Raw genomic sequence first — 27,447 nt, 5'->3', positions numbered from 1 at the left:
TACAATCATAGGAAACATTATTCCCCAACATGATCGGGCATGTTTCTCTAAGATAACCATCTTTGAATACTTTGGGTGTGCACAGCAACACCTGTGATAATGAGGCAAAAGGGTACGTGATCACACCTTTCCCCAACATGATCGGATATGTTCCTCTAAGATAAAACCATTGGATACTATGGTTGTGCGACCTTTCTCACGTGCACCTTTCTCACCTGCCTATTAACTGCACATAATGAGGGGAAGGATACATGATCAATATTGTCACATGGGGATGTGGGGGCGATGGGGGCAGTTAAGTATACTCTTTATAGACATGATCGTGACATTTTTATGACTTCAAAGCCCATTAAAATCAGTTAATTTATTGGATTATGCTAATTGTCCCAGAACCCGCATATGTTAATGAGGGGGGAGGGGGGGCCGGGGGCCATTAATATGCTAATTGTCCCATAACCCGTCTTTCCCTACTACTAGCTTCAATTTCCTCGTGATCCCTAGTTTCGTCAATATGTACGTTCGAATTCTCTTCAACTAACCTTAATCTTTCACGCAACTGATCCCTTTATCTTTTAATTAATTTTCTAACCTGACGAGAACCTGGCATTTTGATAAAAAAACAAAGTTATTTGTAAGATGAGACCTGGAAATCAAAATATGGCATTACACTTTTGTTTTAATATAAAACAATTTATTCCAATAATTATTTTTTTTATTACATAAACAACAAATTAATACAATTAAATTGATAACATTAGTTATATTAATTGGTAATTTTCAATTTTAATATTATTATATAATTTAAAATATTTAATCAAATTGTTGTTAAAAATATGTAAATAAAAACAAGGAAGAACGCTATAGTCGAGTACCTCGACTATCAGATACCCGTTACTCAAAGGGAAATGGAGATATGCAAGCAGCAAAGCGAGAATAAAATGCGCCACCTACCGGCGGTAGACAGATTTAAGCGTTAGAGTGGGCGTGGCAAATTTATTTTTGGATCAATCGATAGGTATTGACGAGACCAATACATTTCAGTTTAAATTTTTATTCTAGCATCAAAACTGTAGGAGCCACAGTTTTGGGCGGTTTGTGGGCGTTAGTGGTGGTGGTCGTGGCACTCTGCTGAAACAAACTTGCGCTGCGTAAAAAGCTCAGGAATCTGCACGCCAAATCTCAATAGCCTAGCTCCCATAGTTTCCGAGATCTCAGCGTTCATCCGGACGGACAGACAGACGGACAGACGGACATGGCTAGATCGACGCGGCTAGTGATCCTGATTATGTAATTAGGTCCTTTATGTAATTTATTTGATCAATCCACTTTCGGCCAATAGATTTCGATTTTTTAGGTTATTTTGTCAAACGCATAAAATACTTTTTAAACTAACGTACCTTTAAAGTCAGTTTAATGCACAACGTATAGAACTTAACGTAACACTTACCTGGGTTTATAATTTTAACTTTAAGACACGTTTTAGGTAAGCTGATGCGCCCAATTCAAACCGATGCTTCTTTTGCAATCACTCACACAGAATGCAAATGCACCAAGTCTTCCTCTCACCCCTTTACTTCATTTCTTTTGTTTTCTCTTCGCTGTTGGCCCGTGCCACTGCACTTATACCCTTTCTAGGTTAAATATATCCGACTACGTCATTTTTACTTCTTAAGTAAAAAATACAATACATATTGTATAATAGTTTTAAATATTGAAATCAATTTCTATAACTAAACTAAAAAATTATTTTGTAATATAAACGTATAAAAAGTAAACATAACATTATAAGTAAATTCAATTTACTATAATCAAATAATTTACTTTTATAAAACAATATTATTTGTTTTTTTCGATATACAATAATGCTCCTAAAATATTAGAGCATTCACATGTCGCTGCTCCACGAAAATTTTTCCGCCGAAATCTTAGTCGCTAGCCGAACATAACGGAAAGATGCAAAAAAAAACTAGGAAGAACGCTATGGTCGAGTACCTCGACTATCAGATACCCGTTACTCAGCTAAATAGAGATATGCAAGCAGCAAAGCGAGATTAAAATGCGCCACCTACCGGCGGTATACAGATTTAAGCGTTATGGTCGTTAGAGTGGTTTTGGCAAATTTTTTTTTGGATCAATCGATAGGTATTGACGAGACCAATACCTTTTAGTTAAAATTTGTGGTCGTCACAGGTTTTCGCGATTTGTGGGCGTTAAAGTGGGCGTGGCAAACTTTTTTTAGGTCAATCGATAGGTATTGATGAGAACAATACATTTTAGTTAAAATAAGTAACGGGTATAATAACGGACCGGCTGAAATTTGTCTCTGCGAGCGCGGAGTGCAGGCAGATTATAAGACAAGAAAGAGAGGGAAGCTCCGAATATCTGCCTCTCTTTATTGTACGACCGTTTTCGTAGGCAGTCTTCTAGGCTGCGCCGACTGCTCTGCTGACGTCAACAGCGGCACAGCGTTTTAGGCACAAAAAAAAGACAAAAAAGCTTTTTGCCTTGAGCCATGTCACCGCGTCCCTACTGCAGAACTGAAGGGAAGGTAAACACCTACAAACGTTGGCGGAAAAATGGGTTAAATACGTCAATACCTATCGATTGATCAAAAAAAAAATGCCACCCCCACTCTAACGCCCATAACGCTAAAATCTGTCAACCGAAAGAAATTTTTGACTTCTTTGTCACTTTTTTTTTTTAATTCTTAGCTATTTATTCATTTATTGAATTAAATACTAACAATAAGTGTATCAAATCCCAAACTAATTAATCTAACTAACAGTCTTATGACTGATATTGTGCTAAAGGGGCCCGAAAGTTATTGCTGGCTTGGTTGTAGATGGGATTGGCTGGAAATCCAAGTCAAGCCTCTTGCGAGGCGATTGGGGTGCACAGAGAGTTTTTTATTGTAGCACGCTTTTTGTTTGACTATTTCATCTTTAACGTTAAAAATGCCTAGGTCCCTGTGGATGTTTTGGTTGCGGATTTTCGATTGAACGCGCTGTATAATGTCTATGTTGCTGCTGCTGGCGTCCCCCATAGCTGGGAGCCATATGTCCGCATGGGCTTGTAGAGAGTTGTAGAGTTGTAGAGCAAGACCTTGTAGTCCAGACGCAGGGGAGAACGAGCGTTAAGAATCCAGCGGAAGCTGCTGGCTTTTAGTTTTAGATGTACTTTCTTGCGTTCGATGTGTCTTTTTCAGGTTAGTCGTCTGTCAAGGTGGACGCCGAGATAAGTTACATCGTTGACTTGGGGAATCTGCGTATTATTCAATGATAGTAGAGATATGTTTGCTTGTTGAGAGTAAACGCACCTCGAGCGACTTAAACCGAGGAATATTGCGCTGCAGTATTCCCGATGCTCAAAGGCTGTGTTTATTTCTGATGTTGTTCTGTTAACTTGGTTTTGAAGAAAGCCAAATTGATGAGCAGGGTAATATTGTGTGCTCCTAGATAATAAACTAATTGGTCTAATTGTCGCACAGAGGCTCAACGTCGCCCTGGAGGGCAGGCTAGACGACATGAGGAAGGCACTATCGGAATACTACTCCGAAACAGAGAACGATCCACAACTCGTCGACATCTGGGCCGAGCTAGAGGCGACATACTACGACAGAGCCGGCCCAAGCATTACGTTAACGAACGCTGAAGGGGACAACCTGGTGGCAAGCCTGAGCGTTGACAACATACAGAAAGAGGCCCACAGGAGAGAGTCAAGCCAAGAAAAGAAAGCAGCAGCGCTGATCCCGAGACCAAGCCAGTCGGACTATGCAAAGGTCGCTAAGCAGGTCCGCGAATGGTCGTTCAGGTTCGACGGGGCGGAAAAACCATTCGAGTTCCTGGAGCAGGTAGAATGGTCCGCCAACACGTACGGTTTGGAGCTTGATATGATCCCTCGAGCAATGCCGGAGTTGCTAAAAGGAAGGGCCTTGAAATGGTTCATCGCCAACAATAAGCAATGGAGAACATGGGCAGAATTCATTGAAAGCTTCCACACATATTTCCTGCCAAGAGACTTCTTCACCAGGCTGGCGGACCAGGTCCGGCAAAGGAAGCAAGGCTTCAGCGAGTCGTTCAAGGACTACATGATCGACATGCAGACTATGGTGAGGCCACTTAACTATTCTACGAAAGAGACGTTAAGGGTCATTAAAGAGAACTGCACCCCCAGTCTAAGGATCTTCCTAAGGGCATACAAAGTGTCGGACCTGGACACGCTGATGATATTAGCAGACGAGTATGAAGAACTGGAAAAGGAGCGGGAAGCGTTCGCGCAAGAAAACAAATTCTCGAAGAACAAGTCGTCATCGCCAGCGCAGGTAACATGCAGAAGATGCGAAGAGACAGGAATCCAGGAGACGCGGGGAAACGACCAATGGTCGCCACCTAACCGAGTACCACGGCAGCAGGCAACAGGAGCACCACGCGGAGGCCAGTGGACACCATCACAACAGCAACAGATGCAACCAGCAAACAATGTTTGGAGGCCACCAAGTACAACACAAAGACCTCGTGAAACGACACACATCACAGACCCCCAGGAGGCCTGCCGAAAGTGCGGCGGTCATGGACACTGGGCGCGGGGATGTCGGCACCAACGCCTGTTGTTCTGCTGGGTGTGCGGGAGAGTAGGCGTCAGGAGCGTTGAATGCTGCCAGCAGGCGGGAAATGCCCAGCGATCTCAGCCGCAGAGAGGCGAGCGGGGGTCGCAAGATGCTACCTCTCCAAACTAACGGGAAAGCTGATCGAGGAGGAGCAGCAGTTGTCCGCAGCGGTGACGATTGGTGGGGGCACATACAAGGCCACAATCGACACCGGGGCAACAGCAAGCTTTATAAGCAAAGTGCTGGCGGACGACCTGGCTGCCCTCGGAAAGATTACGAGGATACGACGGCAAGTTAGGTTGGCAGACGGAAGATGTGGCGGAATCGATGAGCAGCTGGAGGTGGAAATTGCGTTCGGGAACAAGCGACTGAGCATGAGCCTGCTGATACTACCAGGAGTAGTGGATTCATTGGTGTTGGGATGGAACTTTCTAACACAAGTCGGTACCGAAATTAAGTGCGCTGGACACGAAGTGATAATACCGGCCAGGAATCGTCACAAGGGATGGCTCGAGGAAAAGTTGTCGGTGGCAGTCGTACAACGGGCAAGCGAAGATGACGACACCACGAAATTCCTGGAGGCAGAGCTATCGACTTTCAGCAGCATGAAGGGAACATCAAACATGGCAGAGCATCAGATCACGATGAAAGACGACAAACCAATAAAGCAGCGATACTATCCCAAGAATCCGAAAGTTCAAGGGGAGATCAATGCGAAGGTGGACGAGCTTCTCCAAATGGGATACATAGAACACTCAACAAGCCCATACAGTTCTCCCATCGTGATGGTTAAAAAAAAGACGGGCAAATGGAGACTGTGCGTCGACTTTAGGCAAATAAACGCTAAATCTGTGAAGGATGCCTACCCGATGCCCCGAATAAATTATATTCTCGACCAATTGAGGGAAGCACGGTACATCAGCAGCTTGGACCTAAAGGATGGGTACTGGCAAATCCCACTGAAAGCGGACAGCAGGCAGTATACGGCATTTACAGTGCCCGGGAAAGGTTTATTCCAATGGAAAGAAATGCCATTCGGACTTCATTCGGCGTATGCGACTTTTCAACGGGTGCTGGACCGGGTGATCGGCCCAGAAATGTCGCCGCACGCATTTGCTTACCAGGACGACATCATAGTGATCGGGCGCTCGCTGGAAGAACATAATGCCAACCTAAAGGAAGTTTTCCGACGACTAAAGGAGGCAAATCTGAGATTAAACCCGGAGAAGTGTCAATTTTTCAAGAAAGAGCTGTTATATCTCGGTCATCGAGTGACTAGCGAAGGAATAGGCACGGATCCGGAAAAGGTAGCAGCCATCGCCGAACTAGAACCACCATCGACAGTAAGAGAGCTCCGACAGTACTTGGGCGTAGCATCATGGTACCGCCGGTTTGTACCTGACTTCGCAAAAATAGTCAAACCTCTGAACGATCTGCTACGCAAGGCAATAAATGGGTGTGGACACAGGAACATCAGACGGCGTTCGAAGAGGTGAAGGCAAGACTCGTCGCAGACCCCGTACTGGCATGCCCGGACTTCGACAAACCATTCATCTTGCAAACTGACGCAAGCGACTACGGCATCGGGGCAATCTTGACCCAGGAAACTGAACGAGGCGAAAAGGTAATCTCTTACTCAAGCCGAACGCTCAACGGCGCTGAGAAGAATTACTCAACAACCGAGAAGGAGTGCTTGGCAATCGTCTGGGCAATCCGAAAGCTCAAGCCGTATCTGGAAGGTTACCACTTTAAAGTAGTAACCGACCACATGGCACTGAAGTGGATCAACAGCATAGAGAGCCCTTCAGGGAGGATCGCCAGATGGGCCCTGGAGTTGCAGCAGTACGACTTCGAAATAGCGTACAGGAAAGGGCAACTCAACGTGGTGGCAGACGCTTTGTCAAGGCAGCCACTGCCGGAAACGCTTCGAGGGATCAAGGAGACGTCGGCGGCGGAAGCTTCTGCAGCATGCAGCTGGATTCTGGAAATGCGCGAAAAGATAAGGACCCAGCCGCAAAAGTATCCAGACTACGTGATGGAGGGTAACACCCTGTACAGGAATATACCTCATAGAGCGGGCAGCGAAGATGTTGCAACATGGAAGATGTGCGTCCCGAAAGCGCTGCGGGAAACGGTGCTGAAGGAGAACCACGACTCACCGGCGGCTGGCCATGTAGGAAGCCGAAAGACAATAGCACGTCTGGCAGCCCGGTACTACTGGCCAGGAATGCACAGAGACGCCCGAGCCCACGTGCGAGTATGCGAGACATGCATGAGGTTCAAGCCGAATCAGATGCAAATGGCTGGGAAAATGCTTACGCAGGTGCCAGAGGAACCATGGGCTACGGTATGTGCGGACTTCGTCGGACCCCTGCCGCGTTCGAAACACGGCAACCAAATGCTGCTGGTATTGATAGACAGGTTCTCCAAGTGGACTGAGTTGGTGCCGCTGCGAAGCGCTACGGCCGAATCCCTAAAGAAAGCTTTCAAAGAACGCATAATCGCGAGGTATGGGGTCCCCAAAATAGTCATAACGGACAACGGAGTCCAGTTTACCAGCAAAACCTTCAAGAGTTTCCTGGCCGAAATGGGAGCCAGGCAACAGTTCACAGCTCCATACACCCCACAGGAGAACCCGACTGAGAGAGCCAATAGGACGGTGAAAACAATGATTGCGCAGTTCGCAGGGCAGAACCAAAGAGACTGGGACGAAAAATGGCCAGAAATCATGCTGGCAGTAAACACGAGCGTTTCAGAATCCACAGGTTACACACCGTCGTTCATTACCCAAGGCAGAGAACCAAGACTACCGAGCGCCCTATACGACAGAGAAACCGTAGGGACCGGACGACCGACAGAGACCCCGGAAGAGAATGCTAACAAACTCAGGGAAATCTTCGAGATTGTAAGGCGGAACCTGGAGAAAGCATCCCAGGACCAGGCTAGGCATTATAACCAAAGGAGGAGGCAATGGACGCCAAAGGTGGGTGACGTCGTGTGGGCCAAGGAACACCATTTATCAAAAGCGGCCGAGGGGTTCGCAGCAAAATTGGCCCCAAGATACGACGGACCTTACCAAGTCATAGGTTTTGCGTCACCAGTAATCTGCAAAATACGACACATAAACACAAAGAAAGAGCGGACCATCCACGTAAGCGAGCTGAAACAGCAACAAACGGAAAACACAAGCGAGCGGCTACAGCAAGCAGACACAACAGATGCAAAACAACATTAAAAGTCCAAGGATACCTCCAAGGATGACCAAAGGACACTACGAAAGGATCCCAAGGATACCTCCAAGGATGCCCAAAGGATACTACGAGAGGAGTCCAAGGATACCTCCAAGGATGCCCAAAAGATACTACGAAAGGAGTCAAAGGATACGTCCAAGGATTCCCAAAGGGTACTACGGAAAGAGTCCAAGGATACCTGCAAGGATTCCCAAAGGATACTACTAACAAATTCCAAGGATACCTCCAAGGATACTACAGGGCATCTACAAAGGCGCGATGAAACACATAAAGGACATCAGGAGAACGTTAAGAACACAAAGGGAGCGAACCAGAGCGTCTAAGGTCTCGATTGGGACTGATCGGAGGAAAAGAAAAACACGCATCAAAAGTCTGCCGAAGGAAGGGGGAAGACGGCACAGAGCAGAGAGCTGTACCGTAGATCTGGGTAGTAAGAAGGACGAGGAGAAGCCCACGAAAACAGAAGCCCCAGCCAAAAACCAAGCCAAGCAAGGCACTAAATGCCAAATTGGAGCAGCAAGCGCGGCTGGAAGAGGAAGCGGAGGCGGAACGACTGGCTAACTTATCACCCGAGGATAAACTGGCCGAGAAGCTGCGCCTGCAAAAGATCCAGGAGGCCTCAGACCTCAAACACGCCCAAGACGCCTTCGGCGTGACGAGTACGAGCGGCGGCCTCGATGCCTTCAATCCGGAAAGCAAGGAGGAGTTCAAGGAGTTCGGCGCCACGATCAGCTGGAAGGTGGCCCAGTTCCGGGAATCGGAGCACTTTCCCCAGTTCGTCGAAGATCTGTTGCGCAGCCTATGCGTGAACCTGAGCGCCGCTGACATCAAAAGGGTCGAAATGACCGTGGAGACATTGCACTCGGAAAAGCTGAAACAGGGGCCAGAAGTAAGGGGCATACATGGCAGCTCCAGCATTCTGAAAATCATACTGGGTTAATACAGGAAGCAGCCAAGCGACACCGAAATACTTACCTGCAGCGAAGCAAATGCGAAGTCCTTTCCGCACCAGCGTTCGAGTGTTGCCAGCGTAAAGCCAGGCTCAGCCGGCTGAGGACGATTGAAGGGCGAGAGAGAGAGACGAGAGGCGAGAGAGGTCGTGTGGAGAGAGAAAGGATGAAATAGAAAGGAGTGAGGAAATGCGAAAACTTACCTAGAAAGTTGTAAAATCACCACGAGCCAGGGAAGGGGGCGCCTCGATAGGCGATCGATTGGCACTGGACGATAGTGCGATCGATGGGCACACGACAATGGAAATATCGGCCAAGGTGGAAGTATCGCAACGAGCAGGTGGCAACGCCGCACCGTCGATAGCGAATAAATATCGATCACGCACGAATGGTGTGACCAGGCGGAGGAGACACGGAATGGAGTGAGACGCAGCAATGAGCAGCGAGCTGGGGATCGATAGCCCAGGAGTATCGATGTCCCAGTGGGAACACAGGAAATATCGGCGCGGGAGATTTAAAGTTGCTACGAGGAGGATGACCCCCGCTGTAGAAACTCAAGGGAGTTAGGAGCGTCGAGGGAGCATCGAGGGAGCAACGAGGGAGCGCCGCGGGAATCACAAGGACTCAAAGGCTAGGATAAGCAAGGAAACGCCGGAGAGTAGGATCCAGTCTTAAATGTTTCCCGAAGTAAGGGGGGAATGTGAGGAGTTGAATAACTCCCCACAAATAGAAGCAGCAGCAGATGGCCGGCCGCTTACCAGATACGCGGCGAATTCGCGTAGTAACGGCGCGGCGGGGAGATCGAGAGAGTTTGGAGACCAACGAAGGAGAGCGAGAGAGTTTGGAGACCAATGAAGGAGAGCGAGAGAGATTGGAGACCAAGGATGGAGAGCGAGAGAGTTTGGAGACCAATGAAGGAGAGCGAGAGAGATTGGAGACCAAGGATGGAGATCGAGAGAGAATGGAGACTTCGCGGGCAGAGCAAGAGTGCCGTATGCAGAAGGGGATAACGGAACTCCTCTGGACTTTGGACTCTCCCGTGAACTTTGGACCGGGAGAGGAAGTGCCACATCTCGGCAGTGGAGCGGCACACAGGCGTGCCACAAGCGGCACGGGAATCAGCGGAACGGCAGCAGTGGGCGGAACATCCATTGGAAGCGGTACATAAAGGACAAGTGGGTCATCCAGGAGGCACGGACTTTGGACCCAAAGTGGAGAGATCCAGCGGGCCGTGCGCAAAAGGGGAATAACGGTGCTTGGAGGCCCTATATAAGGCCGCAGAGCGCTGGCAGCTGGATCAGTCGATCACAAGGAGTCAAACCGTCAAGATCGCTCAGATACCAAAGTGAACAATCAAACAACCAGATAACCTACAAGGGAGCAGCAGCAAGTCGAGTCGCCAGAGAAGCAGCGCCGTGGGAGCCTACAAGGAGCGAGATTGCTACGTCGAGACGTTCGGGATTGGGATACCAGGAATCTCCGAATTGAGACGCAGGTAGCTGAGATCCAGAGGGCATCACACGGCTAGGTCAAGGCGGTCGATTAACCCTGTCCACAAAGTCCTGGCGTTACGCCTGGAAAGAGTATAACAAGCCAGAAGGGAGAGCGGTCGATCAGTAAGGTCTCGAGTGGAATTGTCCAGGAGAGCCCTACGGATTCGACTTGCGAGGTCCCGGAGCGGCGTGCCCGAACCCCAGAAATGTCGCCGCACGCATTTGCTTACCAGGACGACATCATAGTGATCGGGCGCTCGCTGGAAGAACATAAGGCCAACCTAAAGGAAGTTTTCCGACGACTAAAGGAGGCAAATCTGAGATTAAACCCGGAGAAGTGTCAATTTTTCAAGAAAGAGCTGTTATATCTCGGTCATCGAGTGACTAGCGAAGGAATAGGCACGGATCCGGAAAAGGTAGCAGCCATCGCCGAACTAGAACCACCATCGACAGTAAGAGAGCTCCGACAGTACCTGGGCGTAGCATCATGGTACCGCCGGTTTGTACCTGACTTCGCAAAAATAGTCAAACCTCTGAACGATCTGCTACGCAAGGGCAATAAATGGGTGTGGACACAGGAACATCAGACGGCGTTCGAAGAGGTGAAGGCAAGACTCGTCGCAGACCCCGTACTGGCATGCCCGGACTTCGACAAACCATTCATCTTGCAAACTGACGCAAGCGACTACGGCATCGGGGCAATCTTGACCCAGGAAACTGAACGAGGCGAAAAGGTAATCTCTTACTCAAGCCGAACGCTCAACGGCGCTGAGAAGAATTACTCAACAACCGAGAAGGAGTGCTTGGCAATCGTCTGGGCAATCCGAAAGCTCAAGCCGAATCTGGAAGGTTACCACTTTAAAGTAGTAACCGACCACATGGCACTGAAGTGGCTCAACAGCATAGAGAGCCCTTCAGGGAGGATAGCGTACAGGAAAGGGCAACTCAACGTGGTGGCAGACGCTTTGTCAAGGCAGCCACTGCCGGAAACGCTTCGAGGGATCAAGGAGACGTCGGCGGCGGAAGCTTCTGCAGCATGCAGCTGGATTCTGGAAATGCGCGAAAAGATAAGGACCCAGCCGCAAAAGTATCCAGACTACGTGATGGAGGGTAACACCCTGTACAGGAATATACCCCATAGAGCGGGCAGCGAAGATGTTGCAACATGGAAGATGTGCGTCCCGAAAGCGCTGCGGGAAACGGTGCTGAAGGAGAACCACGACTCACCGGCGGCTGGCCATGTAGGAAGCCGAAAGACAATAGCACGTCTGGCAGCCCGGTACTACTGGCCAGGAATGCACAGAGACGCCCGAGCCCACGTGCGAGTATGCGAGACATGCATGAGGTTCAAGCCGAATCAGATGCAAATGGCTGGGAAAATGCTTACGCAGGTGCCAGAGGAACCATGGGCTACGGTATGTGCGGACTTCGTCGGACCCCTGCCGCGTTCGAAACACGGCAACCAAATGCTGCTGGTATTGATAGACAGGTTCTCCAAGTGGACTGAGTTGGTGCCGCTGCGAAGCGCGACGGCCGAATCCCTAAAGAAAGCTTTCAAAGAACGCATAATCGCGAGGTATGGGGTCCCCAAAATAGTCATAACGGACAACGGAGTCCAGTTTACCAGCAAAACCTTCAAGAGTTTCCTGGCCGAAATGGGAGCCAGGCAACAGTTCACAGCTCCATACACCCCACAGGAGAACCCGACTGAGAGAGCCAATAGGACGGTGAAAACAATGATTGCGCAGTTCGCAGGGCAGAACCAAAGAGACTGGGACGAAAAATGGCCAGAAATCATGCTGGCAGTAAACACGAGCGTTTCAGAATCCACAGGTTACACACCGTCGTTCATTACCCAAGGCAGAGAACCAAGACTACCGAGCGCCCTATACGACAGAGAAACCGTAGGGACCGGACGACCGACAGAGACCCCGGAAGAGAATGCTAACAAACTCAGGGAAATCTTCGAGATTGTAAGGCGGAACCTGGAGAAAGCATCCCAGGACCAGGCTAGGCATTATAACCTAAGGAGGAGGCAATGGACGCCAAAGGTGGGTGACGTCGTGTGGGCCAAGGAACACCATTTATCAAAAGCGGCCGAGGGGTTCGCAGCAAAATTGGCCCCAAGATACGACGGACCTTACCAAGTCGTAGGTTTTGCGTCACCAGTAATCTGCAAAATAAGACACATAAACACAAAGAAAGAGCGGACCATCCACGTAAGCGAGCTGAAACAGCAACAAACGGAAAACACAGGCGAGCGGCTACAGCAAGCAGACACAACAGATGCAAAACAACATTAAAAGTCCAAGGATACCCACAAGGATGACCAAAGGATACTACGAAAGGATCCCAAGGATACCTCCAAGGATGCCCAAAGGATACTACGAAGGGTGTCCAAGAATACCTTCAAGGATGCCCAAAGGATACTACGAAGGGTGTCCAAGAATACCTTCAAGGATGCCCAAAGGATACTACGAAGGGTGTCCAAGAATACCTTCAAGGATGCCCAAAGGATACTACGAAGGGTGTCCAAGAATACCTTCAAGGATGCCCAAAGGATACTACGAAGGGTGTCCAAGAATACCTTCAAGGATGCCCAAAGGATACTACGAAGGGTGTCCAAGAATACCTTCAAGGATGCCCAAAGGATACTACGAAGGGTGTCCAAGAATACCTTCAAGGATGCCCAAAGGATACTACGAAGGGTGTCCAAGAATACCTTCAAGGATGCCCAAAGGATACTACGAAGGGTGTCCAAGAATACCTTCAAGGATGCCCAAAGGATACTACAAAGGGTGTCCAAGAATACCTTCAAGGATGCCCAAAGGATACTACGAAGGGTGTCCAAGAATACCTTCAAGGATGCCCAAAGGATACTACGAACAAATTCCAAGGATACCTCCAAGGATACTACAGGTCATCTACAAAGGCGCAATGAAACACATAAAGGACATCAGGAGAACGTTAAGAACACAAAGGAAGCGAACCAGAGCGTCTAAGGTCTCAATTGGGACTGATCGGAGGAAAAGAAAAAACACGCATCAAAAGTCTGCCGAAGGAAGAGGGAAGACGGTACAGAGCAGAGAGCTGTACCGTAGATCTGAGTAGTAAGAAGGAGAGGCCGATGGAAATAGCGGGATTGAGCAAAGAGGAAGGCTCGGAACCGTGGTGTCGTTAAAGGGAGCCCAGGCTCCAGCTGCACAATCAAAATCAACGAGCAATCATGAGCACACGTGTAACAAGAAGCGAAGCGCGCAGGATGATGGCTGCCCACCAGCCGTCCGGAGGATCTAGCCCGGGGCAAGGATGGTCGGCAGCCCGGCCTACCCGAACCTCGCGGCGGATCTCCGGGCGGGGCGTCCCCGATCCGGTAATCAGCTCCGACAGCGACGTCGAGTTGGTGGAGGACCCACGGGTGGAGCAACGGCGATGGCGGCTTCGCAAAGCGGTCAACAGGGCCGACGGCCGCATCCCGACTGGCGCGGCGGAGGTAGAGTGGGCCAGCGAAGAGTCGCCCCAGGACCAGCTGGCTCTCAGTAGCCATGCCGAGGCTGTGGTAGCGGCCACATGGGAATTTCGGCGCAAGTGCGAGGCGCGAAGGCGAGACGAGGAGCGGCGGTTGAAGGAGATGGAGGAGACGCCGGAGTGGCAGGCCCAACTACGGATGGCCGAGGAGGAGGAGGCGCAGCTGTGGGAAAACCCGGGGTACCCACCTACGCCGAGGTATGCGCCCGAACCCTGCACCACGCCGCAAGAAGTGGCAGACGATTGGGCGTCCTCGCCTCCGCGGTGGCTGCCCGAAATCCCGCCCACACCGCGGTACGAGGGGTCACCACGGTGGACGCCAGCGCGACCGCCCACGCCGAGGCACGAGCAGCAGCCACCGCAGCAGCAGCCACCACCGCAGCAGCCACCACCGCAGCAGCAGCCACCACCGCAGCAGCCACCACCGCAGCAGCAGCCACCGCAGCAGCAGCCACCGCAGCAGCAGCCACCGCAGCAGCAGCAGCCACCGCAGCAGCAGCCACCACCGCAGCAGCAGCCACCGCAGCAGCAGCCACCGCAGCAGCAGCCACCACCGCAGCAGCAGCCACCGCAGCAGCAGCCACCGCAGCAGCAGCAGCCACCGCAGCAGCAGCAGCCACCGCAGCAGCAGCCACCACCGCAGCAGCAGCCACCACAGCAGCAGCAGCCACCACAGCAGCAGCCACCACCGCAGCGGCAGCCACCACCGCAGCAGCAACACATCCGGACAGATATCCCGGCGGCCCACGTGAGCCACAGCACCCGGACGTTCGTGGCCGAAGGGGTAAGGTGGCGACAACAGACGGTCGTCTGGACCTGGCCGGAGGGACCCGCGGAGGAGACGGCAGCGGCGGAAGAACCCCGGATCTGGGAAGAGTGTGGTCCCCGGGTGAGCCCGCTGGACCCCAGGACCCGTGGCAGACCGGAGCAGTGGGCACCACCGACGCCGAGCACCGGACCAGCAACGCCAAGGACAGGGCCGTCGACGCCAACGCCTACCGGGAGCGCAGGAACCGCGGAGCATCTGGAGCGAGGACCCTGGGTGTGGCCTGAGCCCGTGAGAAACGGCCGTCCTCCGCTCAAGCGGCAGCACTCGGCGCCCGAAGTGTCCGAGGTGGTGGCCCGGCCAAAGTTGTCGCGGACGGTGTCGGCGCCGGAATGACAGCGATGGCGAGAAATCGCGGAGACGGAGTGGCCCGAAGGGATCGCGGAGACACCGGTGGTGCAGGAGGCTCGCATCCTGGGCGGCAGGCGCAGCGTGCGCGTGTGGAGAGAGAGGCGCGCGTTCCGCGTCCGGTTAGGGCTGGCGGGCATGAGAGTGTTCGAAGAGCAAAAATAAAAGTTAAATAAACCGACAAAACAGAGTTTAAAAGAAAGAAAAAAAAGGAAAAAAAAAACCGACATAGAACGGGAAACGCGGCTGAAACAGGGGCCAGAAGTAAGGGGCATACATGGCAGCTTCAGCGTCCTGAAATCAATATGGGGTTAATACAGGAAGCAGCCAAGCGACACCAAAATACTTACCTGCAGCGAAGCAAATGCGAAGTCCTCTCCGCACCAGCGTTCGAGTGTTGCCAGCGTAAAGCCAGGCTCAGCCGGATGAGGACGATTGAAGGGCGAGAGAGAGAGACGAGAGGCGAGAGAGGTCGTGTGGAGAGAGAAAGGATGAAATAGAAAGGAGTGAGGAAATGCGAAAACTTACCTAGAAAGTTGCAAAATCACCATGAGCCAGGGAAGGGGGCGCCTCGATAGGCGATCGATTGGCACTGGACGATAGTGCGATCGATGGGCACACGACAATGGAAATATCGGCCAAGGTGGAAGTATCGCAACGAGCAGGTGGCAACGCCGCACCGTCGATAGCGAATAAATATCGATCACGCACGAATGGTGTGACCAGGCGGAGGAAACACGGAAAGGAGTGAGACGCAGCAATGAGCAGCGAGCTGGGGATCGATAGCCCAGGAGTATCGATGTCCCAGTGGGAACACAGGAAAAATCGGCGCGGGAGATTTAAAGTTGCTACGAGGAGGATGACCCCCGCTGTAGAAACTCAAGGGAGTTAGGAGCGTCGAGGGAGCATCGAGGGAGCAACGAGGGAGCGCCGCGGGAATCACAAGGACTCAAAGGCTAGGATAAGCAAGGAAACGCCGGAGAGTAGGAACCAGTCTTAAATGTTTCCCGAAGTAAGGGGGGAATGTGAGGAGTTGAATAACTCCCCACAAATAGAAGCAGCAGCAGATGGCCGGCCGCTTACCAGATACGCGGCGAATTCTCGTAGTAACGGCGCGGCGGGGAGATCGAGAGAGTTTGGAGACCAACGAAGGAGAGCGAGAGAGTTTGGAGACCAATGAAGGAGAGCGAGGGAGCATCGAGGGAGCAACGAGGGAGCGCCGCGGGAATCACAAGGACTCAAAGGCTAGGATAAGCAAGGAAACGCCGGAGAGTAGGAACCAGTCTTAAATGTTTCCCGAAGTAAGGGGGAATGTGAGGAGTTGAATAACTCCCCACAAATAGAAGCAGCAGCAGATGGCCGGCCGCTTACCAGATACGCGGCGAATTCGCGTAGTAACGGCGCGGCGGGGAGATCGAGAGAGTTTGGAGACCAACGAAGGAGAGCGAGAGAGTTTGGAGACCAATGAAGGAGAGCGAGAGAGATTGGAGACCAAGGATGGAGAGCGAGAGAGTTTGGAGACCAATGAAGGAGAGCGAGAGAGATTGGAGACCAAGGATGGAGATCGAGAGAGAATGGAGACTTCGCGGGCAGAGCAAGAGTGCCGTATGCAGAAGGGGATAACGGAACTCCTCTGGACTTTGGACTCTCCCGTGAACTTTGGACCGGGAGAGGAAGTGCCACATCTCGGCAGTGGAGCGGCACACAGGCGTGCCACAAGCGGCACGGGAATCAGCGGAACGGCAGCAGTGGGCGGAACATCCATTGGAAGCGGTACATAAAGGACAAGTGGGTCGTCCAGGAGGCACGGACTTTGGACCCAAAGTGGAGAGATCCAGCGGGCCGTGCGCAAAAGGGAAATAACGGTGCTTGGAGGCCCTATATAAGGCCGCAGAGCGCTGGCAGCTGGATCAGTCGATCACAAGGAGTCAAACCGTCAAGATCGCTCAGATACCAAAGTGAACAATCAAACAACCAGATAACCTACAAGGGAGCAGCAGCAAGTCGAGTCGCCAGAGAAGCAGCGCCGTGGGAGCCTACAAGGAGCGAGATTGCTACGTCGAGACGTTCGGGATTGGGATACCAGGAATCTCCGAATTGAGACGCAGGTAGCTGAGATCCAGAGGGCATCACACGGCTAGGTCAAGGCGGTCGATTAACCCTGTCCACAAAGTCCTGGCGTTACGCCTGGAAAGAGTATAACAAGCCAGAAGGGAGAGCGGTCGATCAGTAAGGTCTCGAGTGGAATTGTCCAGGAGAGCCCTACGGATTCGACTTGCGAGGTCCCGGAGCGGCGTGCCCGAACCCCAAATATAACAAGCCAGAAGGGAGAGCGGTCGATCGGTACGGTCTCGAGTGGAATTGTCCAGGAGAGCCCTACGGATTCGACTTGCGAGGTCCCGGAGCGGCGTGCCCGAACCCCGAGTACCAAAAGCCACACGGAAACGTCCCGGACAAGAAGCAAAAGGGTGAGGCTAGGGTGGAACGTTCGTTTACACTAGGCGTGGAAGCGAAGTAAGGCGCGAGGCAGCTTCCTGGCGTTACCGCCTTGACTGTCCGCGCGGGCTGAGCAGAAACCCCAGTGGGACCATCCGGGACAGAGCAAGGGACAGGCGGCGGTGTGTCGAAAGGAGCGATCCTGGAGAGCGCAGCTTCTGTTCACCCTAGTCTGAGAACGGTGACGCTTCCCTAAGCCCGTACGGCCGATACCCCTCGCGAGTCCGAGTCGTTACCAGCAGTCACCAAGTCACGCGTGAGAAGTGAACCGCGAGCGAGCATCTTCAGGGAGCTGCGAGGATCTTCAGGGAGCGGCGAGGATCTTCAGGGAGCTGCGAGTATCTTCAGGGAGCTACAGGACGGGAGCACCGAGTCATCAAGGCGAGAGGTCGTAGAGTCATCCAGGACCGTCGGAAGCACCGAAGGTCACAAGCAACGAGTCAAAGCCAACCAAGCGACTAAGACACTTGTAATAATATACCCACAATAAAACCCAATACGAACCCGTGAATTCTGTGCTTTCTCACTGAGCTACTGGGCGGTCACGTTAATATAAATTTGGTGGGACGAACACACAATATACTGAGCTAGCCGCACGAATCTCGTAGCGAGCAGACAATAAAAAATCAGTTCGTTACATCCACGTTGGGCGCCAGATGTAACGAACTGATTTTTATTGTCTGCTCGCTACGAGATTCGTGCGGCTAGCTCAGTATATTGTGTGTTCGTCCCACCAAATTTATATTAACGTGACCGCCCAGTAGCTCAGTGAGAAAGCACAGAATTCAGGGGTTCGTATTGGGTTTTATTGCGGGTATATTATTACAAGTGTCTTAGTCGCTTGGTTGGCTTTGACTCGTTGCTGGTGACCCTCGGTGCTTCCGACGGTCCTGGATGACTCTACGACCTCTCGCCTTGATGACTCGGTGCTCCAGTCCTGTAGCTCCCTGAAGATACTCGCAGCTCCCTGAAGATCCTCGCCGCTCCCTGAAGATCCTCGCAGCTCCCTGAAGATCCTCGCAGCTCCCTGAAGATGCTCGCTCGCGGTTCACTTCTCACGCGTGACTTGGTGACTGCTGGTAACGACTCGGACTCGCGAGGGGTATCGGCCGTACGGGCTTAGGGAAGCGTCACCGTTCTCAGACTAGGGTGAACAGAAGCTGCGCTCTCCAGGATCGCTCCTTTCGACACACCGCCGCCTGTCCCTTGCTCTGTCCTGGATGGTCCCACTGGGGTTTCTGCTCAGCCCGCGCGGACAGTCAAGGCGGTAACGCCAGGAAGCTGCCTCGCGCCTTACTTCGCTTCCACGCCTAGTGTAAACGAACGTTCCACCCTAGCCTCACCCTTTTGCTTTTTGTCCGGGACGTTTCCGTGTGGCTTTTGGTACTCGGGGTTCGGGCACGCCGCTGGCGCCCAACGTGGGGAGATCAATGCGAAGGTGGACGAGCTTCTCCAAATGGGATACATAGAACACTCAACAAGCCCATACAGTTCTCCCATCGTGATGGTTAAAAAAAAGACGGGCAAATGGAGACTGTGCGTCGACTTTAGGCAAATAAACGCTAAATCTGTGAAGGATGCCTACCCGATGCCCCGAATAAATTATATTCTCGACCAATTGAGGGAAGCACGGTACATCAGCAGCTTGGACCTAAAGGATGGGTACTGGCAAATCCCACTGAAAGCGGACAGCAGGCAGTATACGGCATTTACAGTGCCCGGGAAAGGTTTATTCCAATGGAAAGTAATGCCATTCGGACTTCATTCGGCGTCTGCGACTTTTCAACGGGTGCTGGACCGGGTGATCGGCCCAGAAATGTCGCCGCACGCATTTGCTTACCAGGACGACATCATAGTGATCGGGCGCTCGCTGGAAGAACATAAGGCCAACCTAAAGGAAGTTTTCCGACGACTAAAGGAGGCAAATCTGAGATTAAACCCGGAGAAGTGTCAATTTTTTAAGAAAGAGCTGTTATATCTCGGTCATCGAGTGACTAGCGAAGGAATAGGCACGGATCCGGAAAAGGTAGCAGCCATCGCCGAACTAGAACCACCATCGACAGTAAGAGAGCTCCGACAGTACCTGGGCGTAGCATCATGGTACCGCCGGTTTGTACCTGACTTCGCAAAAATAGTCAAACCTCTGAACGATCTGCTACGCAAGGGCAATAAATGGTGTGAGGAGTTGAATAACTCCCCACAAATAGAAGCAGCAGCAGATGGCCGGCCGCTTACCAGATACGCGGCGAATTCGCGTAGTAACGGCGCGGCGGGGAGATCGAGAGAGTTTGGAGACTAACGAAGGAGAGCGAGAGAGATTGGAGACCAAGGATGGAGATCGAGAGAGAATGGAGACTTCGCGGGCAGAGCAAGAGTGCCGTATGCAGAAGGGGATAACGGAACTCCTCTGGACTTTGGACTCTCCCGTGAACTTTGGACCGGGAGAGGAAGTGCCACATCTCGGCAGTGGAGCGGCACACAGGCGTGCCACAAGCGGCACGGGAATCAGCGGAACGGCAGCAGTGGGCGGAACATCCATTGGAAGCGGTACATAAAGGACAAGTGGGTCATCCAGGAGGCACGGACTTTGGACCCAAAGTGGAGAGATCCAGCGGGCCGTGCGCAAAAGGGAAATAACGGTGCTTGGAGGCCCTATATAAGGCCGCAGAGCGCTGGCAGCTGGATCAGTCGATCACAAGGAGTCAAACCGTCAAGATCACTCAGATACCAAAGTGAACAATCAAACAACCAGATAATCTACAAGGGAGCAGCAGCAAGTCGAGTCGCCAGAGAAGCAGCGCCGTGGGTGCCTACAAGGAGCGAGATTGCTACGTCGAGACGTTCGGGATTGGGATACCAGGAATCTCCGAATTGAGACGCAGGTAGCTGAGATCCAGAGGGCATCACACGGCTAGGTCAAGGCGGTCGGTTAATCCTGTCCACACAGTCCTGGCGTTACGCCTGGAAAGAGTATAACAAGCCAGAAGGGAGAGCGGTCGATCAGTAAGGTCTCGAGTGGAATTGTCCAGGAGAGCCCTACGGATTCGACTTGCGAGGTCCCGGAGCGGCGTGCCCGAACCACGAATATAACAAGCCAGAAGGGAGAGCGGTCGATCGGTACGGTCTCGAGTGGAATTGTCCAGGAGAGCCCTACGGATTCGATTTGCGAGGTCCCGGAGCGGCGTGCCCGAACCCCGAGCACCATAAGCCACACGGGAACGTCCCGGACAAAAAGCAAAAGGGTGAGGCTAGGGTGGAACGTTCGTTTACACTAGGCGTGGAAGCGAAGTAAGGCGCGAGGCAGCTTCCTGGCGTTACCGCCTTGACTGTCCGCGCGGGCTGAGCAGAAACCCCAGTGGGACCATCCGGGACAGAGCAAGGGACAGGCGGCGGTGTGTCGAAAGGAGCGATCCTGGAGAGCGCAGCTTCTGTTCACATTAGTCTGAGAACGGTGACGCTTCCCTAAGCCCGTACGGCCGATGCCCCTCGCGAGTCCGAGTCGTTACCAGCAGTCACCAAGTCACGCGTGAGAAGCGAACCGCGAGCGAGCATCTTCAGGGAGCTGCGAGGATCTTCAGGGAGCGGCGAGGATCTTCAGGGAGCTGCGAGTATCTTCAGGGAGCTACAGGACGGGAGCACCGAGTCATCAAGGCGAGAGGTCGTAGAGTCATCCAGGACCGGCGGAAGCACCGAAGGTCACAAGCAACGAGTCAAAGCCAACCAAGCGACTAAGACACTTGTAATAATATACCCGCAATAAAACCCAATACGAACCCGTGAATTCTATGCTTTCTCACTGGGCTACTGGGCGGTCACGTTAATATAAATTTGGTGGGACGAACACACAATATACTGAGCTAGCCGCACGAATCTCGTAGCGAGCAGACAATAAAAATCAGTTCGTTACATCTGGCGCCCAACGTGATTGTTCCAACAGTGAGAACAGCACAGTAAAAATGGGAAAGAAGTGGATTTACCGCCTCAAGAAGGAAGACTTCGCCCATGTCGCACAGAGGCTCAACGTCGCCCTGGAGGGCAGGCTAGACGACATGAGGAAGGCACTATCGGAATACTACTCCGAAACAGAGAACGATCCACAACTCGTCGACATCTGGGCCGAGCTAGAGGCGACATACTACGACAGAGCCGGCCCAAGCATTACGTTAACGAACGCTGAAGGGGACAACCTGGTGGCAAGCCTGAGCGTTGACAACATACAGAAAGAGGCCCACAGGAGAGAGTCAAGCCAAGAAAAGAAAGCAGCAGCGCTGATCCCGAGACCAAGCCAGTCGGACTATGCAAAGGTCGCTAAGCAGGTCCGCGAATGGTCGTTCAGGTTCGACGGGGCGGAAAAACCATTCGAGTTCCTGGAGCAGGTAGAATGGTCCGCCAACACGTACGGTTTGAAGCTTGATATGATCCCTCGAGCGATGCCGGAGTGGCTAAAAGGAAGGGCCTTGAAATGGTTCATCGCCAACAATAAGCAATGGAGAACATGGGCAGAATTCATTGAAAGCTTCCACACATATTTCCTGCCAAGAGACTTCTTCACCAGGCTGGCGGACCAGGTCCGGCAAAGGAAGCAAGGCTTCAGCGAGTCGTTCAAGGACTACATGATCGACATGCAGACGATGGTGAGGCCACTTAACTATTCTACGAAAGAGACGTTAAGGGTCATTAAAGAGAACTGCACCCCCAGTCTAAGGATCTTCCTAAGGGCATACAAAGTGTCGGACCTGGACACGCTGATGATATTAGCAGACGAGTATGAAGAACTGGAAAAGGAGCGGGAAGCGTTCGCGCAAGAAAACAAATTCTCGAAGAACAAGTCGTCATCGCCAGCGCAGGTAACATGCAGAAGATGCGAAGAGACAGGAATCCAGGAGACGCGGGGAAACGACCAATGGTCGCCACCTAACCGAGTACCACGGCAGCAGGCAACAGGAGCACCACGCGGAGGCCAATGGACACCACCACAACAGCAACAGATGCAACCAGCAAACAATGTTTGGAGGCCACCAAGTACAACACAAAGGCCTCGTGAAACGACACACATCACAGACCCCCAGGAGGCCTGCCGAAAGTGCGGCGGTCATGGACACTGGGCGCGGGGATGTCGGCACCAACGCCTGTTGTTCTGCTGGGTGTGCGGGAGAGTAGGCGTCAGGAGCGTTGAATGCTGCCAGCAGGCGGGAAATGCCCAGCGATCTCAGCCGCAGAGAGGCGAGCGGGGGTCGCAAGATGCTACCTCTCCAAACTAACGGGAAAGCTGATCGAGGAGGAGCAGCAGTTGTCCGCAGCGGTGACGATTGGTGGGGGCACATACAAGGCCACAATCGACACCGGGGCAACAGCAAGCTTTATAAGCAAAGAGCTGGCGGACGACCTGGCTGCCCTCGGAAAGATTACGAGGATACGACGGCAAGTTAGGTTGGCAGACGGAAGATGTGGCGGAATCGATGAGCAGCTGGAGGTGGAAATTGCGTTCGGGAACAAGCGACTGAGCATGAGCCTGCTGATACTACCAGGAGTAGTGGATTCATTGGTGTTGGGATGGAACTTTCTAACACAAGTCGGTACCGAAATTAAGTGCGCTGGACACGAAGTGATAATACCGGCCAGGAATCGTCACAAGGGATGGCTCGAGGAAAAGTTGTCGGTGGCAGTCGTACAACGGGCAAGCGAAGATGACGACACGACGAAATTCCTGGAGGCAGAGCTATCGACTTTCAGCAGCATGAAGGGAACATCAAACATGGCAGAGCATCAGATCACGATGAAAGACGACAAACCAATAAAGCAGCGATACTATCCCAAGAATCCGAAAGTTCAAGAGGAGATCAATGCGAAGGTGGACGAGCTTCTCCAAATGGGATACATCGAACACTCAACAAGCCCATACAGTTCTCCCATCGTGATGGTTAGAAAAAAGACGGGCAAATGGAGACTGTGCGTCGACTTTAGGCAAATAAACGCCAAATCTGTAAAGGATGCCTACCCGATGCCCCGAATAAATTATATTCTCGACCAACTGAGGGAAGCACGGTACATCAGCAGCTTGGACCTAAAGGATGGGTACTGGCAAATCCCACTGAAAGCGGACAGCAGGCAGTATACGGCATTTACAGTGCCGGGGAAAGGTTTATTCCAATGGAAAGTAATGCCATTCGGACTTCATTCGGCGTCTGCGACTTTTCAACGGGTGCTGGACCGGGTGATCGGCCCAGAAATGTCGCCGCACGCATTTGCTTACCAGGACGACATCATAGTGATCGGGCGCTCGCTGGAAGAACATAAGGCCAACCTAAAGGAAGTTTTCCGACGACTAAAGGAGGCAAATCTGAGATTAAACCCGGAGAAGTGTCAATTTTTTAAGAAAGAGCTGTTATATCTCGGTCATCGAGTGACTAGCGAAGGAATAGGCACGGATCCGGAAAAGGTAGCAGCCATCGCCGAACTAGAACCACCATCGACAGTAAAAGAGCTCCGACAGTACCTGGGCGTAGCATCATGGTACCGCCGGTTTGTACCTGACTTCGCAAAAATAGTCAAACCTCTCAACGATCTGCTACGCAAGGGCAATAAATGGGTGTGGACACAGGAACATCAGACGGCGTTCGAAGAGGTGAAGGCAAGACTCGTCGCAGACCCCGTACTGGCATGCCCGGACTTCGACAAACCATTCATCTTGCAAACTGACGCAAGCGACTACGGCATCGGGGCAATCTTGACCCAGGAAACTGAACGAGGCGAAAAGGTAATCTCTTACTCAAGCCGAACGCTCAACGGCGCTGAGAAGAATTACTCAACAACCGAGAAGGAGTGCTTGGCAATCGTCTGGGCAATCCGAAAGCTCAAGCCGTATCTGGAAGGTTACCACTTTAAAGTAGTAACCGACCACATGGCACTGAAGTGGCTCAACAGCATAGAGAGCCCTTCAGGGAGGATCGCCAGATGGGCCCTGGAGTTGCAGCAGTACGACTTCGAAATAGCGTACAGGAAAGGGCAACTCAACGTGGTGGCAGACGCTTTGTCAAGGCAGCCACTGCCGGAAACGCTTCGAGGGATCAAGGAGACGTCGGCGGCGGAAGCTTCTGCAGCATGCAGCTGGATTCTGGAAATGCGCGAAAAGATAAGGACCCAGCCGCAAAAGTATCCAGACTACGTGATGGAGGGTAACACCCTGTACAGGAATATACCCCATAGAGCGGGCAGCGAAGATGTTGCAACATGGAAGATGTGCGTCCCGAAAGCGCTGCGGGAAACGGTGCTGAAGGAGAACCACGACTCACCGGCGGCTGGCCATGTAGGAAGCCGAAAGACAATAGCACGTCTGGCAGCCCGGTACTACTGGCCAGGAATGCACAGAGACGCCCGAGCCCACGTGCGAGTATGCGAGACATGCATGAGGTTCAAGCCGAATCAGATGCAAATGGCTGGGAAAATGCTTACGCAGGTGCCAGAGGAACCATGGGCTACGGTATGTGCGGACTTCGTCGGACCCCTGCCGCGTTCGAAACACGGCAACCAAATGCTACTGGTATTGATAGACAGGTTCTCCAAGTGGACTGAGTTGGTGCCGCTGCGAAGCGCGACGGCCGAATCCCTAATGAAAGCTTTCAAAGAACGCATAATCGCGAGGTATGGGGTCCCCAAAATAGTCATAACGGACAACGGAGTCCAGTTTACCAGCAAAACCTTCAAGAGTTTCCTGGCCGAAATGGGAGCCAGGCAACAGTTCACAGCTCCATACACCCCACAGGAGAACCCGACTGAGAGAGCCAATAGGACGGTGAAAACAATGATTGAGCAGTTCGCAGGGCAGAACCAAAGAGACTGGGACGAAAAATGGCCAGAAATCATGCTGGCAGTAAACACGAGCGTTTCAGAATCCACAGGTTACACACCGTCGTTCATTACCCAAGGCAGAGAACCAAGACTACCGAGCGCCCTATACGACAGAGAAACCGTAGGGACCGGACGACCGACAGAGACCCCGGAAGAGAATGCTAACAAACTCAGGGAAATCTTCGAGATTGTAAGGCGGAACCTGGAGAAAGCATCCCAGGACCAGGCTAGGCATTATAACCTAAGGAGGAGGCAATGGACGCCAAAGGTGGGTGACGTCGTGTGGGCCAAGGAACACCATTTATCAAAAGCGGCCGAGGGGTTCGCAGCAAAATTGGCCCCAAGATACGACGGACCTTACCAAGTCATAGGTTTTGCGTCACCAGTAATCTGCAAAATAAGACACACAAACACAAAGAAAGAGCGGACCATCCACGTAAGCGAGCTGAAACAGCAACAAACGGAAAACACAGGCGAGCGGCTACAGCAAGCAGACACAACAGATGCAAAACAACATTAAAAGTCCAAGGATACCCACAAGGATGACCAAAGGATACTACGAAAGGATCCCAAGGATACCTCCAAGGATGCCCAAAGGATACTACGAAGGGTGTCCAAGAATACCTTCAAGGATGCCCAAAGGATACTACGAAGGGTGTCCAAGAATACCTTCAAGGATGCCCAAAGGATACTACGAAGGGTGTCCAAGAATACCTTCAAGGATGCCCAAAGGATACTACGAAGGGTGTCCAAGAATACCTTCAAGGATGCCCAAAGGATACTACGAAGGGTGTCCAAGAATACCTTCAAGGATGCCCAAAGGATACTACGAAGGGTGTCCAAGAATACCTTCAAGGATGCCCAAAGGATACTACGAAGGGTGTCCAAGAATACCTTCAAGGATGCCCAAAGGATACTACGAAGGGTGTCCAAGAATACCTTCAAGGATGCCCAAAGGATACTACGAAGGGTGTCCAAGAATACCTTCAAGGATGCCCAAAGGATACTACGAAGGGTGTCCAAGAATACCTTCAAGGATGCCCAAAGGATACTACGAAAGGAGTCAAAGGATACGTCCAAGGATTCCCAAAGGGTACTACGGAAAGAGTCCAAGGATACCTGCAAGGATTCCCAAAGGATACTACGAACAAATTCCAAGGATACCTCCAAGGATACTACAGGTCATCTACAAAGGCGCAATGAAACACATAAAGGACATCAGGAGAACGTTAAGAACAAAGGGAGCGAACCAGAGCGTCTAAGGTCTCGATTGGGACTGATCGGAGGAAAAGAAAAACACGCATCAAAAGTCTGCCGAAGGAAGGGGGAAGACGGCACAGAGCAGAGAGCTGTACCGTAGATCTGGGTAGTAAGAAGGACGAGGAGAAGCCCACGAAAACAGAAGCCCCAGCCAAAAACCAAGCCAAGCAAGGCACTAAATGCTAAATTGGAGCAGCAAGCGCGGCTGGAAGAGGAAGCGGAGGCGGAACGACTGGCTAACTTATCACCAGAGGATAAACTGGCCGAGAAGCTGCGCCTGCAAAAGATCCAGGAGGCCTCAGACCTCAAACACGCCCAAGACGCCTTCGGCGTGACGAGTACGAGCGGCGGCCTCGATGCCTTCAATCCGGAAAGCAAGGAGGAGTTCAAGGAGTTCGGCGCCACGATCAGCTGGAAGGTGGCCCAGTTCCGGGAATCGGAGCACTTTCCCCAGTTCGTCGAAGATCTGTTGCGCAGCCTATGCGTGAACCTGAGCGCCGCTGACATCAAAAGGGTCGAAATGACCGTGGAGACATTGCACTCGGAAAAGCTGAAACAGGGGCCAGAAGTAAGGGGCATACATGGCAGCTCCAGCATTCTGAAAATCATACTGGGTTAATACAGGAAGCAGCCAAGCGACACCGAAATACTTACCTGCAGCGAAGCAAATGCGAAGTCCTCTCCGCACCAGCGTTCGAGTGTTGCCAGCGTAAAGCCAGGCTCAGCCGGCTGAGGACGATTGAAGGGCGAGAGAGAGAGACGAGAGGCGAGAGAGGTCGTGTGGAGAGAGAAAGGATGAAATAGGAAGGAGTGAGGAAATGCGAAAACTTACCTAGAAAGT

The 27,447-nt window shown here is 52.0% G+C and overlaps 2 pseudogenes; both read left to right on the top strand.

Annotated features, from left to right (window-relative positions):
* The first annotated feature begins 7,969 nt into the window (after positions 1-7,969).
* Positions 7,970-8,797, top strand: LOC118879578 (eukaryotic translation initiation factor 3 subunit J-like; annotated as a pseudogene).
* Positions 8,798-14,986: 6,189 nt separating this feature from the next.
* LOC139353934 (eukaryotic translation initiation factor 3 subunit J-like) lies at positions 14,987-27,225 on the top strand (annotated as a pseudogene).
* The last annotated feature ends 222 nt before the right edge of the window (positions 27,226-27,447 follow it).

Source organism: Drosophila suzukii (genome assembly GCF_043229965.1).
Source record: "Drosophila suzukii chromosome Y unlocalized genomic scaffold, CBGP_Dsuzu_IsoJpt1.0 scf_Y1, whole genome shotgun sequence".
NCBI lineage: Eukaryota > Metazoa > Arthropoda > Insecta > Diptera > Drosophilidae > Drosophila > Drosophila suzukii.
The sequence above is the reverse complement of the archived record's forward strand: the minus strand, read 5'-3'. Positions and strand labels throughout refer to the sequence as shown.